The 13,488-nt window shown below is 43.5% G+C and overlaps 1 long non-coding RNA gene across 1 annotated transcript in view; it reads left to right on the top strand.

The window, feature by feature from the left end:
- LOC145511037 (uncharacterized) overlaps positions 1-13,488 on the top strand; it is an 87,030-nt gene that overhangs the window by 24,469 nt on the left and 49,073 nt on the right. Inside the window, exon 4 of the long non-coding RNA XR_014057457.1 lies at positions 11,040-11,156. This is a non-coding gene — a long non-coding RNA (uncharacterized LOC145511037). The remainder of the gene's footprint in view (positions 1-11,039; positions 11,157-13,488) is intronic.

Here is a 13,488-nt window from a genome sequence, read left to right as displayed (position 1 = left end):
GGGAATCCTGTCTCCTGCCATTTTGTACCAACTTCGCCCAAAGGTCACCTATTGTCAGAGGGAGCCCAGGTAGAAAGTAAGACGAGAAAGGGTCCAGTAGGCTGATTTCATTCTGATTTTGATGATTTCTGTTTTTTTTTTTAATTGAAGTATGGTAATTGAAGTTGATTCTTGACTAAAAAGGTTCACAACATGAGAGTTGTGAGCTAAGTTTTATTTGGGGCAAAATGAGGACTGCAGCCCGGGAGACAGCAGTTCAGTGAGCTCCGAGAGACTGCTCCGAAGAGGCAGTGGGGTAAGGTCAATATATAAGATTTTGGTGAAGGGGGAGTTCAGTGCAATCAAGCACTTACTTTACAAAAAGTTTTCTGCTAGTCACAAGGAGCTGATGTCACCATGAAGGGATTTAGTGCTTTTCTAGATACCAGGAGATGCAAGGATGCAAGGATTTTGAAATCAGTTCCTGAAAATATCTCACTATCTAAAGACCTGTTCTACCAGTTTCCCTGGAGCACAGAGTCCTTCACTCTCCACCCTGAATTCTTTTCAGGGAGTGCTGAAGGTCAGAAGCTGCAGCAGCACATGTGTGGCTACGACGCTTCAGTCATGTCTGACTCTATGTGGCCCCATGGACTGTAGCCCGCCAGGCTCTTCTGTCCATGGGATTTTCCAGGCAACATTACTGGAGTGGATTGCCGTGCCCTCCTCCACGGGATCTTCCCCACCCAGGGATCAAACCCATGTCTCTTATGTCTACATGCATTGGCAAGTGGGTTCTTTACCACTAGAGCCACCTGGGAAGCCCACAGACAGATGACAAATGCCCTTGTTGTTGCTGATCAGTCACTGGCAAATGCTCTTGGCAAGTGTCAATTTGTAGTTGACATGATTTACGATGTTTCAGATATACAACAAAGTGATTCACTTGTACATTATATGTATAAATCTGTATTTTTTAAAATTCTTTTCCATTATAAGTTATTACAAGATATTGAATATAGTTTCCTGTGCTCCACAGTAGGTCCTTGCTGTTTATTTTACATATAGTAGTGTGCATCTGTTAATCCCAAATTCCTAATTTATCCCCGCCTTTCCCCTTTTGGTAACCATACCTTTATTTTCTATGTCTGTGAGTCTATTTCTGTTTTGTCAAAAAGTCCAGTTGTATCATTCTTTAGTATTCCACATATAAGTGATATTGTTTGTCTTTTCCTGAGGTACTTCACTTAGTATGATCATCCTAGGTAGCTGGTTTCTGTTTAAGTAAATTAATAGGGGTAGAATTCCAACTGGTTCCCAAGTGGCAGTGAATGGTACCCTGCCACCCCAAAGTGATAGCTGATTTTAATATAAACAGGATTGTTCCACGTTTTCTGAAGGCAGTGGTGATCCAGGGAAGCAAAGATGGATGCCCAGTCACCTAGAGAAGCTTGGAGAAAGCAGCCTTCAGAGAACAACTATCTGTTGGCCAAAGTTGAAGGTCGACACTGGTCCATGTGGCAGCAGAAGAGAGTCTTGAATAAACCACAAGAAAAAGACAGAAAAAGTTCTCAAATAATTGCAAACACTTGTATTACTCAGGGCACTTGGGTTGCAAACAACAGAAATAAATTCTGGATAACTGAAGGCAAAAAGAAGAGTATTTCTTTAAAACTTTTTATTTTGTATTGGAGTATAGACAGTTAACAATGTTGTGGTGGTTTCAGATGGACAGCAAAGGGACTCGGCCACACATACACATGTATCCATTCTCCCCCAAACTCCCTTCCCATCCAGGCGGCCACATAACATTGAGCAGAGTTGCATGTGCTATACAGTAGGTCCTTGTTGGTTATCCACTTTAATATAACAGTACATACATGTGGATTCCAAACTCTTTAATGATCCCTCTCCCCTGGTGACAAGCTTGTTCTCTAAGTCTGTGAGTCTGTTTCTGTTTTGTAAATAAGGCAATTTGCATCATTTCTTTTTAGATTCCACTAATAAGGGATGCCATACAATATTTCTCTTTCTCTGTCTGACTTACTTCACTTGGTATGACAATCTCTAGATCCAGCCATGTTGCTGCAAATTGCATTATTTCATTCAAACAGAAGAATTTGAGCAGCCCAGAGAACTGAGAAAAGGCCTCAATAGGGGCAGAAACTAGGGCAGCTCAGAGATCCAGGAAGCAGGAAGTGATGGGCAACCCTGTCCTTGGGGATGAACCTGTTTTGCCATTTGGGGTCCTTGTGTTCCAAGGCCCAGGGTCTAATTTTTATAGGACCACAGTCCCATTTGCTTAGTTTGGAACGTGTGTTCACATTTGGTTGGAAGTGGGGCATCTTGCGGGACAGCCCCACCAGGCCTGCGTGCTGTGGACAGGGCAGTGTCTGGATGGGAAATAGAGATGCAAGGACCATGCAAGGAATGTGCCCCTGTGTATTTACTCACCTGAGCTTTCCCTGGAGACAAGCAGGTAGGCTCTCATTGGAGTGAATTTTAGAGCAGCCCTGGTGGTTAGAATTGAGGTTGGAAATAAGAGAAACACCAATAGAGAAAGTAGTATAGGAGGAAAGAAACGGGAGGCAATGTCAGAAAAGGGCACCGTTCAGGGATGTATGTGAAGAGAGGTGGGACACTTCTCTTCCTGTTATCCTCTCTTCAGAGCTGCCATGTACAGTTTGGGGAAAACGCCCCATTAGCTGTGCCTGCGGGAAGGCACTAGTGCTAACCACAGATAGGAGAAAAATATGGAAGAAAGAAAAGGAAAAAAATTCACAAACTTTGAACCAAAGCATAACGGCTAGCCTATGTTCAGGTGTCTAAAGACAAAATAAGTAAATGTCTTCAGTCAACATAGTCCCTCTTAGATTTCCCTAGTGGTCCAGTGGTTAAGAATCTGCTTGCCAATGCAGCAGGGGACATGGGTTCGATCCCTGGTCCAGAGACACAGACTAGAAGACTAAAAGGACTATGCTTAGAGAACACTTGAAGTCAAGACCAAAGGCCTACTGAGCAACAGAGACAAGTATGTCCTTAAATAGAAGAAGGTTGAGAGGCCTCTCTCTTGCTTCATTTACTCAACGAGCAGATACTGAGCTTTGTTTGAGGTGCTGTGGCATGCCTTGAAGAGATACCACCACTGACTCAAGGGATCTATATTTACTACCACCTTACCCTCTCCTACTGAAATTCTTCTTTAAAGACCTAGTGACAAAAACAGGGCAATATAGGGATTTCCCTGATGTCTAGCAGTTAAGAATCTGCCTTGCAATGCAAGGGACGCGGGTTCAATCCCTAGTTAAGGAGCTAAGATCCCACATGCTGCAGGGGAACTAAGCCCGTGCACCGTAGCTACTGAGCACACGAGCTATGACTAGAGAGAAGCCCACAGAACCAAAGAGAAGATCCTGAGTGTTGCAACTAAGACCCCATGCAACCAAAAATAAATAAATCTAAAAAATTTAAAATAGGGCAATATAATGGTCACCAAGCTTTACAATTTCATTTCTATATATCTTCTTGAGGATTTCTCTGGTAGGTCAACTGGTAAAGAATCCGCCACAGTGCAGGAGACCCTGGTTCGATTCCTGGGTCAGGAAGATCCTCTGGAGAAGAGATAAGCTACCCACTCCAGTATTCTTGGGCTTCCTTGGTGGCTCAGATGGAAAAGAATCTACTACAATGCAGGAGACCTGGGTTCAATCCCTGGATCAGGAAGATACCCTGGAGGAAGGCATGGCAACCCACTCCAGTATTCTTGCCTGGAGAATCCCTGTGGCCAGAGGAGCCTAGCGGGCTATACAGTCCATGGAGTTGCAAACAGCTGGACATGACCGAGCGACTAAGCACACACATAGCTGCTTGAATCCATCATTTGAAAAAAGAAGCACAAAAATTGCAAATACAGTATGGAACTTGAAATCAAATTTTGTATCAGTTTTCAAAATTTTTCTAATTAAAAAAGAAACTCTTGAAGCTTATGAACTCATTTTGCTGTTCTTTCAAAAGCAAAGATAGAATCTTTGTTTAAAAGGTCATGCTTCTCTTATGATAATAAAATAGTTTTTTAAAAAATTATTTAACATATTACTCTACTCAGTTGGAAAATTACAGTAAAACATGAAGCAGGTTCAGAACTGAGAAAGATCTAGTCTAGTCTTGTGGGTTGTTTTTGGAGAGAAGAAATAGGGTAAGAAAGTTTTTGGATTTTGTCCAGGTCAGATCCAGTTCAAACTTCAAAGAGAGAACAATATTGTTATTTGAGTTCAGTTTCAATTCAAATTAAAATATCACTTTCCTACTTTGGGTTTAGTTCAACTCCCAGCTCAGAGTTGAGAATGCCATTTAATGGAAGGAAAGACTCCAGGGCAATTATTTTTTAACTCATTTTGTTGCTCCTGAAGGTAGTGGAAGTGTTAGTTGCTCAGTCGTATCCAACTCTTTCCCATCCCATGGACTGTAGCCCGCTAGGCTCCTCTGTCCGTGGGATTTCCCAGGTAAGAATACTTGAGTGGGTAGCCTTTCTCTTCTTCAGGGGATCTTCCTGACCCAGGGATCAAACCTACATCTCCTGTTTGGCAGGTGGATTTTTTTTTACCACTAAGCCATCTGGAAAGCCCTCTGTTCTACCTACTGAGAGTTTTAGTAGCAATAGGTATTGAATTTAATGAAAAGTTTTTCGATATCTCTGAGATATTCAATTGATTTTCCTCCTTCAATCTATTAACATAGTGAATTATATTAATAGAGTTCCTGATGTTGAACCACTTTTGCAGCCCTAAAATTGAACTGCCTTGGTCATAGTGCATTACTTAAAATTTTTTTGTTTAGTATTTTTGCATCTATGTTCTGTGAGAATAGGACCTTAATTTTGAAGACTCTTGAATGCCAGGCTAGGGAATCTGGATTTCTTTGCTGGAAACAATGAAGGTTTGATTAATATTTTTACCACCTTTGAGCATCATTTTGTGATCAGTCCAGTGATAAGAATGTATCTTCAGTTAATTGTCTGGGTCTCTTCTCTGCTCTCTGTTGCTGAATGTTTGTGACTCTGTCTTTTTCCAAACAGCCTTATTTAGTGACTATTGCAGAGACATGACTATTAAATCTTTCCTCTTTGTATTGGAAGGGATGGATTCTATATACTGACTTGTAAGCATTTTAACTGGAAAGCAATACATTTTAGGCAAGTAGTGTTTCTTTCATGCTTTCATGCCAACTACTCTCCAATAAAAATTAAAACAAGCAAACAAACTGCACTTCCTGGTGGTATGATAGATAGGGATCCGCCTGTGAGTATAGGGGACACGGGTTCAATCCCTGGTCCAGGAAGATCCCACATGCCTTGGGCAACGAAGACTGTGCGTCACAACTACCGGACTGAGCTACAGAACCCACAAGCCACAACTAATCAGTCTGAGAGCTGCAACTACTACAGCCATATGCCTAGAGCCTACGCTCAGCAACAAGGGAAGCCACCACTATGAGAAGCCCACCCCCAACCCCACACAGAGACTGGAGAAACACCGTGCATGGCAACGAAGACCCATCACAACCAAAAATCAATCAATAAATATGTTATTCAAAACAAACAAAAACAAATTAGTTACACACTTCTGATGGTACATTTTCTACTTTCCCAGAAATAGAAGCCAGAGTTGGAAGAGAAAGCCCACACGTCACACATCTGTCCCTCACTCTCCTGTCATAAAGGTACTAAGTCGTATCTCTTCAGGGCTTGCCTAACTATAGGGGGACAGGCAAGCTTTGGCAGGTGAGGGACCAAGGGTCAAGCATTTTTAAAAAATATTTATTTATTATTTACTTGGCTGCTCCCGGTCTTAGTTGCATGATAGGGTGTATCTTTCATTGTGGGACATGGACTATCTAGCTGGGGCATGCGGACTCCAGAGTGCTCAGTAGTTACGGCACAGGTTTAGTTGCCCCAAAGCATAAGGGATCTTACTTCCCTGACTGGGGATCAAACCCGAATCCCCAGCATTGCAAGGCAGATTCTTTACCACTGGACCACTAGGGACCTACCTTGGTGGCTCAGTGGTAAAGAATTTGCCTGCCAATGTAAGAGATATGGGTTTGATCTCTGGCCCAGGAAGATCCCACATGCCTCGGAGCAATGAAGCTTGTGTGCCACAACTATTGAGCTTGTGCTCTAGAGCCTGGGAGCTGCAACTACTGAAGCCCGCAGGCCTAGAACCCGTGCTCCAAAACAAGAGAAGCCACCACAGTGAGAAGCCTGCACACTGCATCTAGAGCATAGCCCCTGCTAGCCATAACTAGACAAAAGCCCCATGCAGCAACAAAGACTTTGCACAGCCAAAAATAAATCAATAAATAAAATTATTAAAAAAAAAAAAGACCCCGAGGGCCACACCTTTTAACCTCTTCCTGTACCTAGAGACATGTCTGCTGCGTGCATGTTGGTGAGAGACAGGCCCCACTTGCCACGGAGGAAGCCCTAAAGACCTGTTGTTACTCACACAGAGAGAGAACAAAGCTTAGCCCACAGGTACGCCTGCCAGCTCAGAGGTAGGAGGCCTGGAGATGCCAGGGCAGTTTAATATCAGTTGGAGGAATGAGTAATAATAGTACAGTAGTTAAACGTGTATTAGTTCAAAACATAAAGAGTGAGAAATTAAGTAGAATTGTTATAGCAGATACAATCAGACATAATGAAATAAAATTCAGGGGAAAAATTTAAATCATAAACACAAGGGAACATTCTAATATCAAGCTAACTAGATTATTACAAAATATTTTAAGATTTCCGGCAGGGCTCCTGCTTCTCTGCAAGGCAAATTAAGCAACACACATTTAACTTTAAATTGCAACAAGCCAACTTAAACGTTGGTTAAAGCTCGGAGAGTATGACTCCCTGGGCTGGGCACAGTGGCAAAAACCTCCAAGGAGAAATTATTTTCAGAGGCACAAGCTGAAAATATAAATAAATGAAGCAAACTTACAAATCAATTAAACAAGTGAACTTTAAAAAATAAATGTTCTTTTCACAAATGGTGCTGGAACAACTGGACATCCATATGTAGAAAGGTGAATCTAGACACAGACCTTAACACCCTTCACAAAAGTTGGATCATAGACCTCATTGTAAGGTGCAAAACTATAAAACTCCTAGAAGGTAATGTAAGAGAAAACCTAGGTGATTTGGGGTATAGTGATGTCTTTTGTAGATACAACACCAAAGGCACAATTCATGAAATAAATAATTGACAAGCTGGATTTCATTAAAATTAAAAACAGAGGATTTGAGGGGACTCCCCTGGCGGTCCAGTGGTTAACACTCTGCTCTGCCAATGCAGGGGGCTTAGGTTCGATCCCTGGTCAGAGAACTAAGATCCCACAGCACAGACAAAAGATTTAGAAAAAAGAGAGTTGGAGGGGATTTTTGGAAACTATAGTGGTGGACATGTGTCTTCATACATTTGTCCAAGCTCATAGAATGCTCAGTGTCAAGAAAGAGCCCTAAGGTAAACCACGGACTTTGGGTAATAATTATGTGTCACTATAGGTTCATCAATTGCCACAAATGTCCCACTCTGGTGGTAGATGTTGGTAATGGGGGAGGCTAGGCATGGGATGGGGGAGGAGGTATATGGGACATCTCTGTACCTTCCTCTCATGGTTTCTGTAGAGCTAAGGCGGCTTAAAAAAATGAAACAAACAAAACTGTTTTTAAAAAGGAATGTAAAGAACTAAAATGATTAGGGCCAGGCATTCTTAGACAACTCATTTAGCTGAAAGGGCAGGAGACGAGGACTCAAAGAATACGTGTTCTCCAGGCCCACAAATCCATTGAAGTCTTTGTAGCACTTAGCAATACCTGCAGTTTTCTTATTCGTTTGTTCCCATGTTTATTCTCTGTCTCATAACACTGTGCACATAGGGATGGACTCTGTCTGCTTCTCACTGTAGAGACCCAGCACCTCAAGCACACAGGCCAGATGCTCAACATAGATTTGTGGTGGCTTGATCCCCTTCCCCTTTCTTTGGGACACATCAGAACCTCAGTTCTGCTCACTTCCCTGCCGACTTTCTCACCCTCTACTCTCCAAGCGGAGGAGTCCTCACTAGATCTGAGATGTGTTGGAGGGGGGCTGGGGAACCTTGCCCCATATCATTGCCCACGATTCTCCCAGACTTGGCTTTGCCAATGTGCTTCCTTTGCCCCATAGGCCCAAATTATTGAATTGATGAAAGGCCATCAAAGACCCCTTTGCCTCTGAGCCCCTCTCTTCCTAAGGCAGTGAGCCAAGGACCACCAGGCTGAGAGGCCAGAGTCACCTGCAGCAGCGCCAACCAGTAAAAAGTTCATCTGAGCCACTGATGCAAGCCACATATCTATGTAATTTTCGATTTTCTAGCAGTCTTATTAAAAAATATTAAAAGAACATGAAAACTAATTTTATTACTACTACCCTATTTTACTTAACTCAGTATATCCAAAACATTATCATGTCACTATGCAATCGGTATGAAAGAGTTATTAATGAGATAATTTCCCTTTTATTGTACTGTCTTTGAATTTCCATGTATATTTTATGCTCACAGCACTACCACATTTCTTTAGGTTTGCACTAACCACATTTCTTTTTTTATTTCTAAAGAATATTTTCTGTAAACTCTTATTGAAATACAACACGAATAGAAAAGTGCACAAATCTCATGTATACAACCTAATGAGTTTTCACAAGTGAACACCAACAAGCATTTTAAAGTGTTCGTTATATCTATATGTAATCCCTGAGAGGATTCCAGATAATACATTTTATTCTTGAAGAGGACATTGGTGAAGAGGATTCCCTTTCCCCAAGGACCTTTTTCTTTTTAAAAAATTTATTTATTTTAATTGGAGAATAATTACTTTACAATATTGTGATGGTTTCTGCCATACATCAATGTGAACTGGCTACAGGTATACACGTGTCCCGCCCCATCCTGAACCCCCCTCCCATCCCCCTCCCCACCTTATCCCTCTAGGTTGTCCCAGAGCACCTGCTTTGTGTACCCTGCTTCATGCATCCAACTTGCACAGGTCTACTATTTTACATATGGTAATGTACATGTTTCAGTGCTGTTCTCAGAAGTCTGTTCTTTACCCGGCTATGTCTCTTTTGCTGCCCTGCATGTAGGATCATAGGTACCGTCTTTCTCAATTCAATATGTATGCATTAATATAGAGTATTTTTCTTTCACTTTCTGAACCACATTTCAAGTGTTCAGTGACCACACATGGTAGGTGGCTTCGCAGTTTGGAGCAAGGAAAACACGGGGAGAAAAAAACCTCCATCGGTATTTTAAGATGTCCCCTCCCACCCTCATGGTGGCATCTCCACTATACTTGGTGCGTCCAAGGGAAGGGGAAGGAAGGGGGGGATGGGTGGCAGGGGCGGGGCAGGGCGGAAGGAATTGGCCACGCCCCCTGTCTTGGATCCCTTGACTACCTCTAAGACACTTGCTCCCTTGGGGTGTCTGGCAGGCCGCTTGGGCCTTGCTGGGGAGTTGGAAGCGAGGTGCCAGTCCCCCCGAAAGCTCACAAGCAGACAAGCGGAGACCGCCCCCTCCGTGGTTCCACTTGGTCCTGACCCAGGTGGCATGGAGGGCTGGCCGGCAGAGTGGCAGGCGCATCTCCAGGCTTCTAGTGGGCTTCCCCTGTGTCCTGAGGTGTTAACAGCATTACTCCAAACGCCAGCACCCTTGTGCTATTCTGTCCGCGTTCCAAATAAATGCTTTTACAGCGTCTCGGCGCCAATTAGCCTAAAGCGTAATTGCCCTATTGTGAAGCCCGGCCTTCCTTTTAGAACTTGCCATCAAAGATCTCCGGGGCTGCCTACCAAGTACTCGTGAGCTTCCTCCCCCTTTTTACTGGAGGCGAAGCGGCCTGAGAAGCCAGCGGCTGCCTATAAACAGCCGGTGAGTCAGGCAGGAAGCCAACGCCTCGCCTCTCCATCCGCAGGAGGCGGAAGCCCGGGAAGCCTTCCTTATTGAGCGAGGTCACTGTCCACCTAAGGAATGTTTCACATGCTTGCAGCTCACCCTTGTAACCACCTTTTGACCGATAACCTAAAAGGGATTATGTACGGAGGATTATGGACATGATCTAACTTTTTCTTCATGAATCATGCTGATGGCTTAGGACCAGTAATTCTTAAATTAAGCCTCAACAAATAGCTTTTGTCTCTTCTCTAGCTGTCACTCCTAGCTGTCACTTCTGTTACATGAGACCTGCTTGCCTCAATCGCTCTTTTTCAAATGGTCCATGAAAGTCAGACACTATGCCCTGTAGGAATGTGTGCAAACGAAGAGATAGTTAGAAGCCCTGAATAAGGATGGAGGGGGTCTCTCTCTTAGTGGTACTTAAGTGCTTGGGCTTTGTCACAGCTATTTTAACTGGCAGGTTTTTTTTTTTTCCTGAATGTGATTTCCCCCCCCTAAAGTTACACTTATCTACAGAAAATTGAGAAATTCTTTGATTTGTTTGTAAACATTACTTTCCCAGGTTATACCAAGTTTTATTTCATGTAATCTTAAGATATTGGAGAAAATGATTCTAGCTTAGGATCCAAGCTTAGAGAACTTCCGGGAGAACACACAAAGCTGGCATTATTTGCTGTATCAAATGTTCTTATTTTTCACTAACCTCTGGGCACATTTACAAATATTCTTAAAGAAGGCATTCATAGCTTATTATCTATCCAAGGAAAAAATGGAACCGAACCTGCTTTCACTAACACCTACCTTTCAAAAACACATTCACACAGTTTCTTATTATGAAAGGGAAAAGAATGGTTGCCAGTCGGCAACAGATGAGGTTTGTTTTGGAATCTAGTGTCATGGTTGTTTTGATGGAATCAGAGTTCACTCTGGTTTTTTTTTAATCCTTGGGAGCATTTCTTCTTTGCTCCTAACTCAATCAACCCTAAATTCTGTGAGATCTTGATAGGTATAAGTCTCATTATAAGGTATAAGTCTCATTTGTGGTAGAGGAAGAAATGCCATTACTCTGAATTCTCCCTTCACAGAGTGAAGAGCTTCCCTGGGAAAGAGACCAGATGTGGAGCTGGTGGCAACGTAGAAAGTGGAGGGGCAGAAAGTTTAGCAAAGCTCATCTTCATGGAAATGGGATCACATAACAGCAGGTGAAACAGATGACCCCACCATCCCAAAAAGTTTCGTTCCTACACACTGGGGTAGGATTTGGGGTGGGGAAAGCAATGTGACCCTGGAGGACTTCTAAGTGGTAATTTGCTAACGAATTGCTGAAAGGTATTGCAACACATCACAATAGAAGGAGGTGGGATTCTGAGGACTGCAGATAAACCTGCACAGGGAAGCTGGTGTTGTCCAAGGGGGCCCTCTGCTTCTCATTTCCTTCTCAGGGACACAGCCTCCTCCAACCTGGGGGAACGTTTAAAAGCCCACAGCAATGCTTATTCGCCAGAGAAGCCATGAAGAAGCTACCCCTTTCCAGGAAGTCTGTGACAACAGGGGGTAAGCATAGGTGAGCAAGAAGGTATAACCAGCCCAGCCAGCTCCATCTCTGACTCACATTTTGACTATGCTTTTCTGGCTTCCCTGTGCCTCAGCTCCTCTGCCTGTCAAATGGGAGGAGGAGGGCGTGGGATCGTTTGGTAAAAGTCTCTGAAATCTTTTGCTGAAAGGTTCTTCAAAAGGGCAAGATAGTATAATTACCCCTTAGCTATCCGGTGTGAGGTTGCTATAAATAAGGTCTGGAATACGGTCACAATGTCACAGGTTTGTTTACAACAATATAAATGGGGCCATATAATGATCTACAGGAAGCTTAGCAGAATTTTTTGATAGTACATGCATTCAGGAAAGCTGAAACTCAGTCCTCCCCAGGACCAAATAGCCCCTGTGCATGGGCTTTCAGCAAAGATTTTCCTTCCTCCCAGAGCCCTGCTTCTCAGTGTGACCAGCCCAAGGCAGCTGTAGAGGAAGGTGGGTTCTGGTTGATCTAGGAGGCTGGTCCAAAATCTAATTTATACTGAAGTGATGTGCAGGAAACTGCACGTGTGCGCACATCCAGGCATCTTCTTGCCAAATCTGAATGTACCTTTAAAAATACAAAAATGAGGGGACTTCCCTGGTGGTCCAGTTGTTAAGGATCCACTTTGCAATGCAGGGGATGCAGGTTCGATCCCTGGTAAGGGAACTAAGATCGCACATGCTGTAGAGCAACTAAACCTCCACACCACAACTAGAGAGTCTGTGCACCACAATGAAGTATCCCGCGTGCCACAGCTAAGACCCAGTGCAGCTGAATTAATTAATTTAAAAAAAGTTTTTAAGTTAAACATGTAGGCTAGACGACCCCACTAAGTCAGTTCTAGGATGATGCATGTCTCTGTGTTATAAACATGGTGGTGGCCAGCCTTTAGCTCTACTAGACTGAAATGGGAAGCATTGAGCACAGAAACTGTGGTATATTCTGAAAGGATGGGTCAAAGAATCCCTTTAGTTTGGGAAGAAGCAGGAGCAAAAATGTTGGCTGGGGCAGGATTTCAGTAATGTTAATATCCTCCTAACCCATAAGGGATGACTGGGGCGTGGCAGAGGGGCAGGTTCAGGAATAAACACCGGAATGGGGTGTGTGACCCCATTGTCTGTTATCACAGGACACTTTGGTAGACGTATATGGGACTCATTGGTGCATGGGGAAGCCGAATGTTCAGCTTTAGCCAAGTGAAATGGTAAGGTTTCCATTCTACTTTCTCTGGAGTGCAGAACTAAGGAAGGCGCTTCTTAAAAGAGATTTAATTATGGGCATGAGCATAAGAAACATATCAGAACTCGCTCTCGCCCTCCCCCACTCCCTCAAACCTCTTATTTCCTCACATTTTTGTTGACCTAGGTGATTAAATTTATTGTTTTAGATGCCTGGTACAGAGTAGTTGTCCAACTGATATTCAATGATTGAATGAAAAATAGCGTTTAAACTTTTCAGAAATAGACACTGAAGCAGCCTGGTGAAGGTTAAGTCCATGACTGATCAGCAGAAGGAAGGCAGTGGGGAGAGGTTCCACAGAGCAGAGACTCCCTTCCTGCCTGGCTTTCTGTCTCTCCGCTTTCATTTGGGCCTCACTCCGCCTGCCTCATCTGCCTGGAGCCTCTAATCTCTTGGAAAATGGATGTTGATACTACACAACTGTGAATTATCCTGGACTCTGATGCCCTGGAAGGGCCAAAGCTAGATTTCCCAGTCATTCCTGCCTGCCTGGAGTAACAGGGGGACACTGAAGATGTCACGTAGGAAGGACAACCTGATGAGGTATCCCCACGTCCCTGGCGAATCCCAAGTGAACTTCCCAGACAGCCGAGTGAGGTGGTTTAGAGCTTGGGCTTGCATCCCAGCTCTGCCACTAGCCGCGTGTTCTTGTAAATGGATTTAATAATTGCACGGACCTGTACGATCAGGCCACCCAAGATGCCTATTCTCCTGCTCTCTTA

The sequence above is a fragment of the Giraffa tippelskirchi genome, chromosome 6 (assembly GCF_054371585.1).
Source record: "Giraffa tippelskirchi isolate mGirTip1 chromosome 6, T2T-mGirTip1v1.2.pri, whole genome shotgun sequence".
Classification (NCBI taxonomy): domain Eukaryota; kingdom Metazoa; phylum Chordata; class Mammalia; order Artiodactyla; family Giraffidae; genus Giraffa; species Giraffa tippelskirchi.
Note: the sequence above shows the minus strand (reverse complement) of the source record. Positions and strands in the feature narration are given on the sequence as shown.